This window comes from Rosa rugosa, chromosome 6 (genome assembly GCF_958449725.1).
Source record: "Rosa rugosa chromosome 6, drRosRugo1.1, whole genome shotgun sequence".
Classification (NCBI taxonomy): domain Eukaryota; kingdom Viridiplantae; phylum Streptophyta; class Magnoliopsida; order Rosales; family Rosaceae; genus Rosa; species Rosa rugosa.
In genome coordinates, this window is record NC_084825.1 from 21,828,564 (window position 1) to 21,843,233 (window position 14,670).

The following is a 14,670-nucleotide window of genomic DNA, read 5'->3' on the forward strand; positions in this document are numbered from 1 at the left end:
AAGTGATATTGTTGAAAATACAGTGAGTTAAGTGTCGAATGGGTCACAACTCAATGACCATTTGTGATATTTTCCCAAGTTTGAATAAGCTGCCTTATGGTACGGTGGGGAAGGGCAAGAATGCCAAAAGTGATACTGACCCGGGCAAGATGACTACAAAGTTCAAACAAGAGCCAAAAGGCCAACCTGATGCCGAGGTTGTTGGCTGCTGAAGAGGCTGAGGATGGTTATATTTTCAACCCTTAGGGGAAAGAGGTAGTACTTTCTTAAGTCTATGCTATTAGACATCTCGTTACAAACATTTTAAAGTAGGAGTAATCTCTATGAGTTTTTCTAAGACGTTTCTAGTTGTTATTTGTACCACAATTGCGTGCTAACATATTAGACTAGATGAATGATTTTTTTCTTAGGAAGTGAGATTGTTCTTGCTTGGTTAGGCTTGCTTCCCAGCGAGCGTCCTTTTAGACTTTAATGAGTTTAGTCCTAATAACTAATATGCCCGCACTGGAGCATATTTAGTTTGGTTTTCAAAACACTGGAGCATATTTAGTTTGTTTTTTTTTTAAATTACATTCTTGTCGCTTAATAATATTTAGTTAATTTGTCCTGTTATTCAAACAAAAAATATAGATAATATTAAAATAGAGATGCTATATGGAACACCCTTCGAGGTAACCCCAGGTTCTGAAAAGGGCTTCAAAAGCTCATAAGGCACAACCCCAGCTCCATTTCTGTTCTCCAACTCAATTCTTTCATCAATAGTTTGTTCAAACATCATCAGCCTCCCCTTAAACCGCTCAAACGCCGCCCTTCTAACTTGTCTTCAGCCCATGCGTCCTCCATCATCTCTCCAATGTACTCCTCGTCCGGTGAATGATTAGACAAAATGTCTATAACCGCCATCACCGTTGTGGCTTGAATTTGCAAAGGAAAGCACCGCAAAAGAGCAGCTTCGGGTTTTTTCATGACCATTTCCCAAACCTCATCGTCAGGGTCCTCCGTGGGCACATTGGTCCTTGCAATGGTTGGGTGGTTAGGGAAGTAGCCTGCATAGACATACTGACCAAAGTTGACTGCTGCATGGTGACCAGGCCCTTGCAACTGTACCAAAGGAGACTCAGAACCTACAGAAAAGGCCTGCATCATTTTTCACAAGACACAACTAAAACACAAAGCACGAATTTTGACCAAGATTGGTATGACATATGAGCTACCAATACCGGTGAGAGAAAGAATTTCACAAGAAGTTACACAAATTTTAAGAAAAAACAATTGAAGCTCATTACTCATACAAGAAAACATACTTGAATCGATTTGGTTCCTTACCAATTAGCATAGCACATAACTAACAGTAGTTAACCAAACAGCTAATGAACAAACAATCAATTCCAGAACCAGTTGCAGAAAACTGAAGAAACATCCTTGACAACAGAACTTGAAATAATGCGAATAGCTAGAAATTCTATACAGACAAGAATTTGTCACTTTTCCCATATGCCGAATAATAAATCCTATCCATGCATCGGGTCTACAGATTTTTAAGGCCATTATCTCTAAGAAGATTTAGTAAACAAAACATCCAAAACACACACACACACACACACTCTCTCTCTCTAAAAATATTTAATCTTCACTTGAAGGTATGTTCAACCAGTAGGTCAGATCAAGCAAGAAAAACTTTTCTATCTTTCTTCCTCTCTTTATCCTTTTATCTCCTTCCTCTGAGATTGATCTTCTTCGATTCCCTAATATCTAATGAAGGATATGCTAGACTTTTGGTCCCGATGAATTGGACAAGTTTTTAATACAAAAGTTGGGAATTTATATTGTTGCAAGTTCTTTTCATCTTTGTGCATCAGTATTACACTTTCATATAGTAAGAAAAAAAAAGTAACGATTAGTATTGGGCAAAAACAATGAGAGACCAGTTGATCGAAAAAGAAAACTAAATTAAATGGAAAATCATTCAATACCACATAAAATATAATTTAGCAAAGTAACGAACACAACTGGGCTGAATAAAGAATCCTATAAAGCATCTATTTTAGTTCAAGATCTTAAAAAGTTTATGCTTGATACTCGAGTCTATTTTGCAGGAACCTATACTTGGTGATACTTCTCTACTAGGTTATTGCGCAGCAGTTGCACAACTATAAAACATAGATAAAAACTTGAAAGTGCTGACGATAGTGCCAAGTTTCAGATCAGATTACAACCATAATGCGACTAACATAAGCATAACAATAAACAATCAACAGAAATGACACTAAATTTCCAAAACGAAATTCTTAGCCCATTGTGATGTGTCTATAACTAGTTTCTCTACTACATAATCCTTCTGAATAGCACCAGAAGATATATAGAAAACCCGATCAAGACTCACTGCCGGTATTGAAATCTTATTACAAAAAAACCCAATATTCATCTGCTATTCAAAACCCAACTACTCAACAAATTCTAAATGCAAACACATAATAGTCACTTGCCAAACAATTAACAAAGAAAAGAAAAAAGACCTTGCAAAGAGTTTCAGAACTAGAAACAACTGGGTCACATTCAAAATACCATCATATGAAGACTGGGTAGATGAAGCAAGCAGGCAGCAATTTCACTTGATATGAAGACTAAGTACCATCAAAATCATTCACAACTAAACTAACTCGAACTGGGTCAATTTCTAAATGGTTGGAAAAGAGAAGAGAGAGACTTACCCTCATTGAATATACTTGCGTATCTCTCCTTTCCTCAAGAGGGAGAGAGAGTAGTTGGCAGCATCAACGAGGTCTTCAATGTTGTGCAGGGACCTCTCCTCGGAAGCCAACATGAAGATTGCGCGCACCTTTGCTTTCTTGGCGAGTCTTGCTGCCAAATTCAGAGGTAGATTCGGAGAATTGATGCTTCTCAATATCTGGCGATACAGAGAAAGAACGCGTCCTCTGTTTCTCACCAAGTCCTCTGCCGTTGCCCATATCAAACCCCCACTCATTTCTTTCGATTTCCCGATTATTCAAATCCACAACTTCTCATGAAAATGGGGCTTCACTTCACGCTTCACATGAACTAGAAAGAGCGCCCGCGCGATGCCGCGGGGTTTTATTGTCAATTGATCTAATTATAGTAATACATTCTAGCAAAGTTGTTATTGATGAAAAATTATTGTAACGAAAATATTTATATACATTGTGAGGTGCGGTTAGTAACATGCTCATGTAGATAAATAACAATTTATTAATCTACTCACTCTTAATAACAATAGGAACTGTTTGAAATGAATAAGTTTAGAAGATGAAGAAAATTTATTGTTAAGTAACCCAAGGATAGAATCCTTATTCTTATACAATTCAATTAACAAACCCTGCACAACACTTTCTTGACATTACAGAAGATCTAATATAAATTGAGACACACATCTCTAGCATGGCCTATACCTCCAAAATGCTCTTGGTGGTCTCCCACCGCCCAAAACCCCACTACAGATTAAGATTGCACAATTTAATGTGTTAGTAACTGATCTGGATTACCCGAGCTTTAAGGAAATGCTAAGCATGTGGTGATAGAAGTTACTGCAAAGAGTAAAGTGGGGCGGTAACCATGACAATGGGATTTTCATTTATTAGTTTGACATAACCCTGATCATTGAATTGCTTTTTAAAATATACAACGTGCAAGGTCATTAAATATAGTATGGATCACATCTTATTTTTGTTTTATAGACTCCAAAAACTTTAAAAAGTAGTTCTCAATCATACTCATCGAAATTGAATTGGATATGAGCACTGTAGAAAGTATAGAAAAAAAAAATTATCATATACAAATTGAAGAAAGTATCCCAAGTAAAAGAAATGAGAAATACCTTGAGTTCATCAGTCTCAAGGTATACTTAGTTCACTCTGTTTGTTCAGGTCATCTCTGGTACTTGCTTTGGACATTGATATTAAACAAAAGTTAAAAAAAAGAAAAAGAAAAAAAAAAGACTAATATTGAACAAAAGTGTAAATAAGACAACCAAGGTCTAATAATTTTAATGGTTGATTGAGTTTTAGAAACTTTTTAACTGATCCCACATGTAGTTCTCCAATTCCTCTTATTTTAACAGTGATATGTAACTTTAATATGTTTTCTTCTTGTAAAAAATGGAGTCCAAAGTTCACAGAAAAGATACTTAATTAGCAGGTACCTAACCAGCGAAAGTTGAAGATAACAAAACATAGAGCAAAATTAAAGAGTAGTACTTTAGTTGGAATAATGAAGTAGTACTTTAGTTGGAATAATGAATTGGATAATGGAGAAAAAGAGATTACCTCAAATTTGGCGTTCTATGTTACAGCACTCTTGGTGAAGTGTACGCTCCCTGAGACAAAATAATAATTAAAGAGTATAAGTTACATATTAGCTTTTTTTCTCTTTTTGATTTGTACTATGAACTGTAGTGTAGGAGATACTCAAATCAGATTTTAAGAGCTTAGTACTAAATTGACCTTTTAGTATGACATTAAGAAGCAAAGTAAAATCCCAGTAATAATCATTAGAGAAGATACAAAAAGTAGGCAGAGTTTGTAAGTTTTGGTAGAGTAATATGATCTTCCTATTCTGACTCAAGTTCAAACAGATATATTGAATTTTGAATTCCATAAGAAGGAGAAATTGAAAAAGAGAAGCATCCAATTTCACAAATTGAAAGTAAATAACTCTGAAAAGAAGGAAAAAAACCAGACTTGCATCCCTTTAATAGATTCTGAGTTTGAAATAGGCTTCAGTCTTATCTGGCAACTAATATAGATTGTTGGTGTTGTTTAATAGATGTCTAGTCCTTCAAATGATGTTTACAATCATGCAAACCAAAGTATAATACAATAGTTTTTAGTGTCAGATTTTAAGCAAACTACATCTGTGCATGTTCATTGGTTCAAAACAATTGATAACATAACTCAAAGGTGATCACAAACCCGAGCAGAAATATCCTAATCATAAAGCAAAGAGTCATGCAATCCTAAATGCAGCTATGGCAAGAACGCAGCTCTTTTTTCTGCCCCTTAGTTTGAGAAGATATCGCATTTTGAGGCAGAAAGGCATTCAAACAATAAACTAACTGTCCAGCCATCTCACAGGCTCTATGTGATATCAATGAATTTGAAATGAAGTATATTTGTGGACTCTATTCAATGTTAGTATTCATCAAAGCTTAACAGAAAAAGAGGAGGGAAATGAACAATAAACAAAAATGATCAGAAAACTGAACAAAAGTAACTAAATTGAGCTAAATTTACCTGCAGCAAGGAGTAGGAGATTTTGCAAACTCAGTGACCAAAATACAGTCCAGAACCTAGGCCCCTTTCTTCTTAACTCAATTAATCAACTGATCTTTCACTCTAACTTAGAAGTACCTCCTTTATTTGGCCTGCACAATAAGGCAAATGGAAATGTCAGACAAAGGATTTAACCTTTAAAGAAAGCTGCTCTCCACATACATAAAAAGGTATAGTAGGACCCATCTATATTGATTTGTTAGGTATGGTTTTAATAATTATGTAGCTTAGATATCAAGAATTCATACAACAAAAATAAGATAACAACATGGTTTGCTGGAAAATGGTAACTGATATCTTCTACTAATAGAAACTAGTGACAATTTACTAAATAATAACAAAGATGAGTCAGATTGAAAACGAAACCTGTTGGATCTTGGAACCTTATCATAGTTTCTGATGCCATCCAATAATCAATCCAAAAAAAAAAAAAAAATCGAGTGCTTTGCAGTGAAATTAAGCTTTGGGGAATGAGAGTGTCGCTTACTTTTGAAGGGAGGGTCACCCAAGAAAACCCCAAATTCAATAACCCTAACCCCAAAACCTAATCAAACAACCCAACCCAAAAAACACTCAATTCCCAATTTCCGAAACTCTAAATCACAAACAGAAAGAGATCGATAAAGATAAACAAAAAAAAAACAAAAACAAAAACAAAAATCTGGAAACAAAAGGTTCATTTCAATCAATCATATTAGCAAACTCTTCAATTAAGCATAAACACAGCAAAATGACTAACTGAATTTAACTTTCAACAAACCCGGAATCGAAATTCTGAAATGAGAGAATCAAATTCAATCACCCAAGAAAACCCCCAATTCAGTAACCCTAACCCTAAAAGCTAATCAAATAAAATTAAAGTCGTAAATCTTTCCGAAACCTTAAATCACAAACAGAAAGCGATAAAGATAAGAGAAACGCACCAAGATTAGATCGAAGAGCCTGGCTCCGACACAACTGTCAATCATAGCAACAACCGATCTGTCTATCTCTTCTTGCAAAGCGAACAAACTCACGCTCTTTCTCTCTCTAGATTATTTCGTCGGCAACAATCAAATGAGAAAAGCTTGTAGAACAGTAGGGGAAAAAAAAAAAAGGAGGGCAAAAACGTTTGAGAAGCTTTTAGAACGACAGCAGAAAAATGGAGGGTAAAACCGTCACTCCACTGTACTATGAACACTGATGAACAGGGCGACCACATTTAGTATATGTAGAATGGGTCGAGTTAAAGGGCACGTGGCTATTACAATTTCCTTTTTTTTTTTTCCTTACTCTAATCCCAAATATATTTCTTTGATAAATAAATTTTAGATACAACTATTGTCACCCTACCATTTTCTTAGTTCTTCTCTATAAATATTTGAATTATTAAAAAACTGTTGTAGAGAAACTGAAATTGAGAGGAATTTGCTGTGTATTCTCATTGATAATAGGGGCCTCTTTATATAGAGGATTACAATGCATAGAATCTCAATCATACAAGGAAAGTAATTCTACATTGATTAGGATTCTAGATCCTTCTAATTAAATTCTATTACCACTAGGTCAAGTAACCTAGAGTTTGGGCCAAACACAAATAGAGATATCCTTAAACACTCCCTCTTGTGTTGTCCAAACGCGGTGCTTCTCTCGTTGCCTCGTTAAAAACCTTGCCGAGTAACAAAAACCCAGTGGGACAAAAATAACCTCGGTCGAAGGGGAAAAAGAGCACAACACACCCTTCACGTTTCGAGGTGAACATGTAGACATCTCCCCCTGATGTCTGCGCCTCCCCCTGATGACTACGATCATGGGAGTTCAGATAATTTCCGCAAGCCAATTCTTGCCACATGTTTCTCGAACGTGGATTTGGGCAATGACTTAGTAAACAAGTCTGCCTCATTGTCCTCAGATCGAACCTGGTTCACTTTGATCTTGAGGAGTTTATGTTGTTGCTGATTGTAGAAGAATTTGGGCGATATATGCTTGGTGTTGTCGCCTTTGATGTAGCCTTGCTTCATTTGTTCAATGCAAGCAGCATTATCCTCATAAATGCTCGTTGGCTCATCTGTGGTAGACTTCAAACCACAATTGCTTCGAATATGCGTAACTATGGATCGAAGCCATATACATTCACGAACTGCTTCGTGAAGAGCAATAATCTCTGCATGATTCGAAGAAGTAGCGACTAAGGTCTGTTTTGTAGACCTCCAAGATATCGCGGTCTTTCCCATGGTGAAAACATAACCAGTTTGGGAGCGACCTTTGTGTGGGTCAGAGAGGTACCCAGCATCAGCAAAACCTTCCAAAACACTTATATCGTTTTGGGATGGGGATAGGGGACGCAGTCCACCATGTGTGGCGTCCCTGGCACTTGATGGGTCCGAATCCATCTTCTCTCTATAGGGATAGAACAAGCCCATATCGATCGTACCACTTAGGTATCGAAAGATATCTTTAACACCAGTCCAATGGCGTCGTGTAGGCGCAGAGCTATATCTAGCTAGCAAGTTCACAGCGAATGAGATATCCGGTCTTGTGCATTGAGCTAAGTACAATAATGCGCCTATTGCACTTAGGTAGGGCACCTCTGCCTCTAGCACTTCTTCATCGTCATCTTTTGGACGAAATTGATCCTTCTTTGGATCAAGACTACGGACGACCATTGGGGTGCTTGAAGGCTTAATCTTATCAGTGTTGAAACGCCTAAGCATCTTTTGGGTATAAGCTGATTGATGAATCAGGATACCATCTCTACGGTGCTCAAGTTCTAAACCGAGGCAAAACCGTGTTTTCCTAAGATCTTTCATCTCAAACTCGGATTTCAAGTGTTCAGCGGTTTCCCTTAACTCTTTAAGGGTGCCAATTATGTTCATGTCATCGACATAAACTGCTACTATTGCAAATCCGGAACTTGTCCTTTTTATGAACACACATGGGCATAGTTCATTGTTGACATATCCCTTTCCAATCAAGTAGTCACTTAGACGGTTTTACCACATCCGTCCGGATTGTTTCAATCCATATAGTGAGCGTTTCAATCTAATCGCAAACGCGCTCCGTGGTTTAGAGCCACTTGATTTGGGTAACTGAATTCCGTCTGGAATCTTCATGTATATCTCCGTATCTAGATCCCCATATAGATACGCAGTAACCACATCCATAAGCTGCATGTTCAGTTTTTCGGAAACTACCAAACTGACAAGGTAGCGGAACGTTATGACGTCCATTACGGGAGAATAGGTCTCCTCGTAGTCGATTCCAGGGCGTTGTGAGAAACCTTGCGCCACAAGGCGAGCTTTGTACCTTACAATCTCGTTTTTCTCATTACGCTTTCTAACGAATACCCATTTGTGACCAACTGGTTTGGTGTTGGGCGGTATTGGCACAACCGGTCCGAATACCTTTCTTTTCGCTAAAGAATCAAGTTCTGCTTGGATCGCATCTTTCCACTTTGGCCAATCAGCTCTACGTTGGCATTCATCAACGGAGCGTGGTTCGATGTCATCGGTTTCAATAATCTCACGCGCCATTGAATACGCTAATACATCATCAATGATGATGGAGTTTCTTTCCCATGTCCCATGTACACTAGTGTAATTAACAGAGATCTCTACGTTCTCAGGGATAGGTTCTGACATTGAGGCGTCCCCCAATGATGTCTCTTGGACATAACCATAATCCGGAACATTCTCATGGGACGGATTTTGAGTATCGATGATCAAAGGATTTGTTTGTGCCTCATTCGCTCTCTTTCTAGGGCGAGTATCCTTCGAACCAATCGGTCTACCGCGCTTTCTTGCGGGACCTGCGGCCATAGATGCCACATCATTGCCCTGTTGGGCAATGGCGCCATCTCCTGGTGTCACAGGAGAGGCGTGATGTCCAGTATTTGGGACATCGATCCTTGCAGGCACGTTTGCAGCAGGTATGTGTGATCTCGTCACTTTGGCAACATCAGAAAACGCATCAGGCAGAGTGTCTGCTACGTTCTGGAGCTCGATTATTCTTCGCACTTCAAGTTCGGACTGTGCGGTACGGGGATCGAGATGAGACATAGTGGGGACAGACCACGACAATTCCTGTCGTTCCTGTTGAACATATGTGTTCTTATCTCCCCCTAACGATGGGAAGACTGTCTCATCAAAGTGACAATCCGCAAATCTAGCGGTAAAGAGATCGCCTGTCAAGGGTTCAAGGTAGCGGACGATCGTTGGAGATTCATATCCAACATAAATGCCCATTCGTCGTTGTGGACCCATCTTAGTACGCTGTGGCGGCGTAATAGGCACATAAATGGCACACCCAAAAATGCGTAAGTGCGAGATATCGGGCTCGTACCCAGTCACTAGCTGTAACGCAGAGTAAGATTGGGTGGCAGTGGGTCGTAGATGAATTAGCGTCGCTGCATGCAATATTGCATATCCCCAAGCAGAAACAGGGAGGTTGGTGCGCATAACCAATGTCCGTGCTATCATCTGTAGTGGTTTGATAGCGGCTTCTGCGAGACCATTTTGGGTATGAACATGGGGAACTGGATGCTCTACATCAATCCCCAGTGACATGCAATAGTCATCGAATGTTTTCGATGTAAACTCCCCAGCATTATCAAGTCGAATTGACTTAATAGGATGGTCAGGGTAGTGAGCCCGTAGACGGATAATCTGGGCGAGGAGTTTAGCATAAGCAGCATTTCGAGTGGACAGTAGCGCGACATGTGACCAGCGTGTCGTCGTATCAACCAAAACCATAAAGTATTTAAAAGGTCCGCATGGTGGTTGAATGGGTCCACAGATATCCCCTTGGATTCTCTGTAAGAACGGAATGAGTATTTTGAGATCCTTTGCGTAGGACGGTCTCGGTCCTAATTTCCTGAAGGAACAGGCTTTGCAGAAAGAGCGAGGGGCCTTAGAAGCAACCAATGAAGATTTTGGTTGGGTCTGAGCGTCTGTAGCGCTATTAGAAGTAAAGTGTGTGACTACATCTCCCATTATGGCGTTAGAGCCATGGAAATTGGTGTGTGTGGCGTCATGGCCACTAGGTGGAACAACCATGGCGTCATGCTCATGGTTGGCGCCATTAATGGCGTCATCACATGAGACTTGGGCGGCCCTATGGCGCCCCAAGACGGCTGCAGCTCCAGATGCTGCAATTGTTGCGGTCTTGCTAAGTCCTGGAATCAATTTTCTATTCTTGCTTCTTCTCACTCTGAAGAATGGATGTCCGTGTGAAGTCTTTAGTATACGGAGCATCATATCACGACCAGGATGTCCTAGTCGGTCATGCCAAAGCTAATATGTGTCTGAATCCAAGAGATCTTCTCTTATGACATTGTGGGATTCAATTGGTCGAATTGTAGTGACATAAAGTCCACTAGATTGACACATAATTAAGCTTCTCTAAGATGCGCTTTCTTCCGCAATCATTAGAGGTAATGCAAAGGAATTCTATCCCGTTCTCACTATGCGTTTCCGCATGGAATCCGTTGGCTCTAATATCTTTAAAGCCCAATAAGGTTCGATTTGCCTTAGGAGCGTAGAGAGCTTCAGTGACTTTAATCAAGGTGCCATTAGGCAAAAGGAATTGGGCCATTCCATGTCCTTGAACTAAACCTGATGGCCCAGCCATCGTAGTCACAGATGAATATGTAGGCAACATCTCCAAGAATAATTGCCTATGTCGTAGAATGGTGTGCGTAGTCGCACTATCCGCAAGACATTGAAGTTCATCCATTCCTAAAAGAAAAGCTCGTCATTAAAAAAGGAGTCATAAAGAAAAGAACTCAACTTTTATTAATAAGCCAAACGGAATTACATCATCGTTTCTTTAACCAAAGAAAATCTAATCCAATAAACTAGTTAATGCAAAACAATGGTAGTCGTCTAACTCCTTTCGGTAATTCCAATGTAAATGTGACCAGGTGAGTAGAGAGATGTCGGTGGAGCGAGGCTCACTTAAGTACCACTTATCTCAAAACCTTCCTAGACATCACACTCACATTGAGTACGCCTACTTTGAAGAAAGATTAATAGCATTGGCATCTACTATAAAAATAATATGGCAATTGCCTACATCTCTTGGAAATAAAAAGACTTAATCAAAATCGCCAGTTTCTGGGTCTTGATCCTTGTAGTCTTCCACCCTTAGATCGAGATCTCCATCTTGATCTTCTTGTTCCATGTAATTTGCCTCCCTTGCTTCACGATACATCTTGTATGCGTTTGCAACGTTCTGGGATGCAGTACACTTCTTTGCCCAATGTCCACTTGATCCACATCTGAGACAAGCATCATTATGGTCAGGTTCCCTTGATCGAGGCGCTCTGGGAGCGTTTTGTTGACGGTTATTGCCTTTGGTGGCGTTACCACCATAACCGGAGGCTTGGCCTCTCTCTCTCTTCACACGTTTACCTCCACGGTTCCGTGCACGCCTATCTTGGTGATTGCCTTCCTCTTTAGGGCGAGAATATGGACCAGAACGTCCAGAATTATCCCTACTCTTAGGGTTTCGCTCCTTGCGTCCTCCCTTGGAGGCGCGACTATAATTAGACTCCGGAATTGACTTGGTTCCCACGGGTCTGGAGTTATAGTTCTTCACAAGTATGTTGTCGTGCTTTTCAGCTACGTTCAAGGCACCAATTAGCTCATGAAATCTTGTGATGCGTCTGGCATTGACATCAATCCGATAGTTTTTGGCCATCATCAATGCAGAGACGGGGAAGGTGGAGAGAGTTTTCTCGATCAACATCGTATCAGTGATGTTCTGTCCACAGAATTCCATCATATACTTGATACGAAGTGCTTCTGAATTGTAGTCAAGTACAGACTTGAAATCACAGAAGCGGAGGCTAGACCATCTCACTTCTAAGTCTGGAAGCAGGGAATCACGGACGTTGCCAAAACGGTGCTCGAGTTCTACCCATAGTCTTCTTGGGTCTTCCTCATTGAGGTACTCATTTTGGAGCGCGTCATTCATGTGCCTTGTCATGAGAATGATGGCTTTGGCTTCATTCGCCTCTCTCGTAGCTCTATTTGCTTCAAAAGCAGCAGCTTGTTGAGGAGTACGCACGTCCTGACTTGGCTCTTGGATCGTACTCAGGATCCCATCAGCCTTAAGATGCTGGCGCACATCACGGACCCACTTGTGGTATCCTGCGCCTGTTGTCTCTAGTGGAGTGAAGCTCAACTTGTTCAGGTTACTCATCCTGAAAAACAACAAGAAAATAGGGTTAGTTTCGGAGCGAAAAAGGCTACCACGAAAAACTATAAAATTTCTGAGCGTAGTCGCTTCCAAGAAATTAGGGATTTTCTGAGCGTAGTCGCTTCCAAGAAAATCCGATTCCAAGAGGGGTTTTTGGATTAGATCGAAACGACGATGTAAGTGGTCGATCGTTTTCTTCTCAACAAACTCTAAGTTTGGAGGACTCTACAAGCTCTAAGCTCGGAGTGAGCACGAACCCCCCACAGTTCGGCTTTTGGTCTCCCCTATGAAGAAGAAAGGGGGGTAGAAGAAGGGATGTTGGAAGTCCCCGAGAAAAAGAAGAAGAAATTGAAAAACTTCAAAAACGGGAACTTTTAGAAAAGTTTACCTTGAAAAATAGCCGGAAATCTTGACTGGAAAAGATGACGGAGGTGGCCGGAAACTGGTGGCCGGAGCTAGGCAGGGTTGCTGCAGGGGTTGTGCAGGAGGTGTGCGGAGGCTGTGCAGGGCTGGCAGGCAGTTGCTCGGCAGGTGTCGGCAAGTGCTCGGCAGGTGCTCGGCAGGTGTCGGCAGGTGTCGGCAGGTGTCGGCGGGGGCTATGCGGAGCTTTCGGCAGATGTCGACAGGGGCAGGCACAGGTCTCGGCAGGTGTCTCGGCAGCTCTCGGCAGATGCTCGGCAGGGCTCGTAGGGGCAGGCACAAGGCAGGGGCGGGTCCGATTTTTCGACGGCCGGTTCAGGGGGTTTCCGGCCGGTTCCGGTGGTTCCGCCGCCGGTTCTGGGCTCCTTGGGAATAGGGCTTCGATATGTGGGGCGGTGGTTTCAGGATTTTGAAGGTTACGAAATTAGGGTTTTCAGGGTTAGGGCTTCGTGCTGATAACGCGTTGTAGAGAAACTGAAATTGAGAGGAATTTGCTGTGTATTCTCATTGATAATAGGGGCCTCTTTATATAGAGGATTACAATGCATAGAATCTCAATCATACAAGGAAAGTAATTCTACATTGATTAGGATTCTAGATCCTTCTAATTAAATTCTATTACCACTAGGTCAAGTAACCTAGAGTTTGGGCCAAACACAAATAGAGATATCCTTAAACAAAAACTATATTATTCAAGTGCAAAATGACTAATAAGTACACTGATTTTCAAAAATCTAAATATATAAGAAAAAATAAATATATAAGTAATTAATTAAATACAAAGACTACTTAATTTCTCATTGGATAAATTAATCTTTATCTTCTCCACTCAAATTTGATTATTACTATTTTTTTGTCTTTTTGTTGCATCCTCATTGTTAATTTGTTGTACAATTCACAAAACTATTAGTTGTTTCTTTGCAAAGCAAATTTTTTTTTTTTTAAACCTAAAATGATTTTTAAATCGAAATAAACTAAAGAACAATTTTGTGAGCCTAAGCCCTGATGATAACATATACAAATCAATCTCACACAATAACATTTTCAACATGATAACCTTAGATCGAAGATCAGACATACCATTGATGCCCATGGTGAAAGCCATTGATGCAGCTGCAAGAACAAGGTTGAAGATGAGGTTGAAATGTTTCTGCTAGTCACTAACTGTAGCTTCTAAATGGGAAGAATACAATGCTTGTAAAATGGTGGTGATAACAGGGACCCTAGCCTCTTATTTATACAAGTCCTAAGAATCCTCCCATAAAGGCTTTTTCATATGAATCAAGTCTTTTATCTTAGAATCTTTGTCTAACAATTGGCTTTTCCACAAATTAGAGGGGTTTCAAAGTGGGTATAGTGACGGTGGTGTGGTGGCGGTGCACTGGTTATGGTGCTTGTTTCTCAAACCCCAAAACCCAAAAAAAATCCAGGTAATATGATGAAAAAATATTCAGAAAACTCATATTTCATGCACACAAAAAATGAGGGAACGTACGATTGAATTTCTTCAGTCTCAAATCCTTGGGCCAAACTTAGGTAGGTTAGGAGATTCAAGGATAATTCTTAAGTTGGGTGAATGAGCTCATCATCATGAATTGTAATTAACAAATTTTTACTTTACTCGATGAAATTTCATCACAAGAACACATATTTATTTCAATTATTTAATGTATAAAAGCTCTCTCTTAACTATTACCCTAGCCACCAAGGCTATTGTGGCTTCGCAACTCTCTGTGTTACCCTAGAGGGAACGTATGATTGAATT

At 40.0% G+C, this 14,670-nt stretch overlaps 1 long non-coding RNA gene across 1 annotated transcript; it reads right to left on the minus strand.

The window, feature by feature from the left end:
- Window positions 1–985: 985 nt before the first annotated feature.
- Window positions 986–6,515, minus strand: LOC133717147 (uncharacterized). The gene is made up of 6 exons (XR_009849442.1): window positions 6,230–6,515; window positions 5,268–5,398; window positions 4,302–4,351; window positions 3,854–3,919; window positions 2,712–3,060; window positions 986–1,124 (listed from the first exon to the last, which is right to left on the minus strand). It is a non-coding gene; the product is annotated as an uncharacterized LOC133717147 (long non-coding RNA).
- Window positions 6,516–14,670: the final 8,155 nt, after the last annotated feature.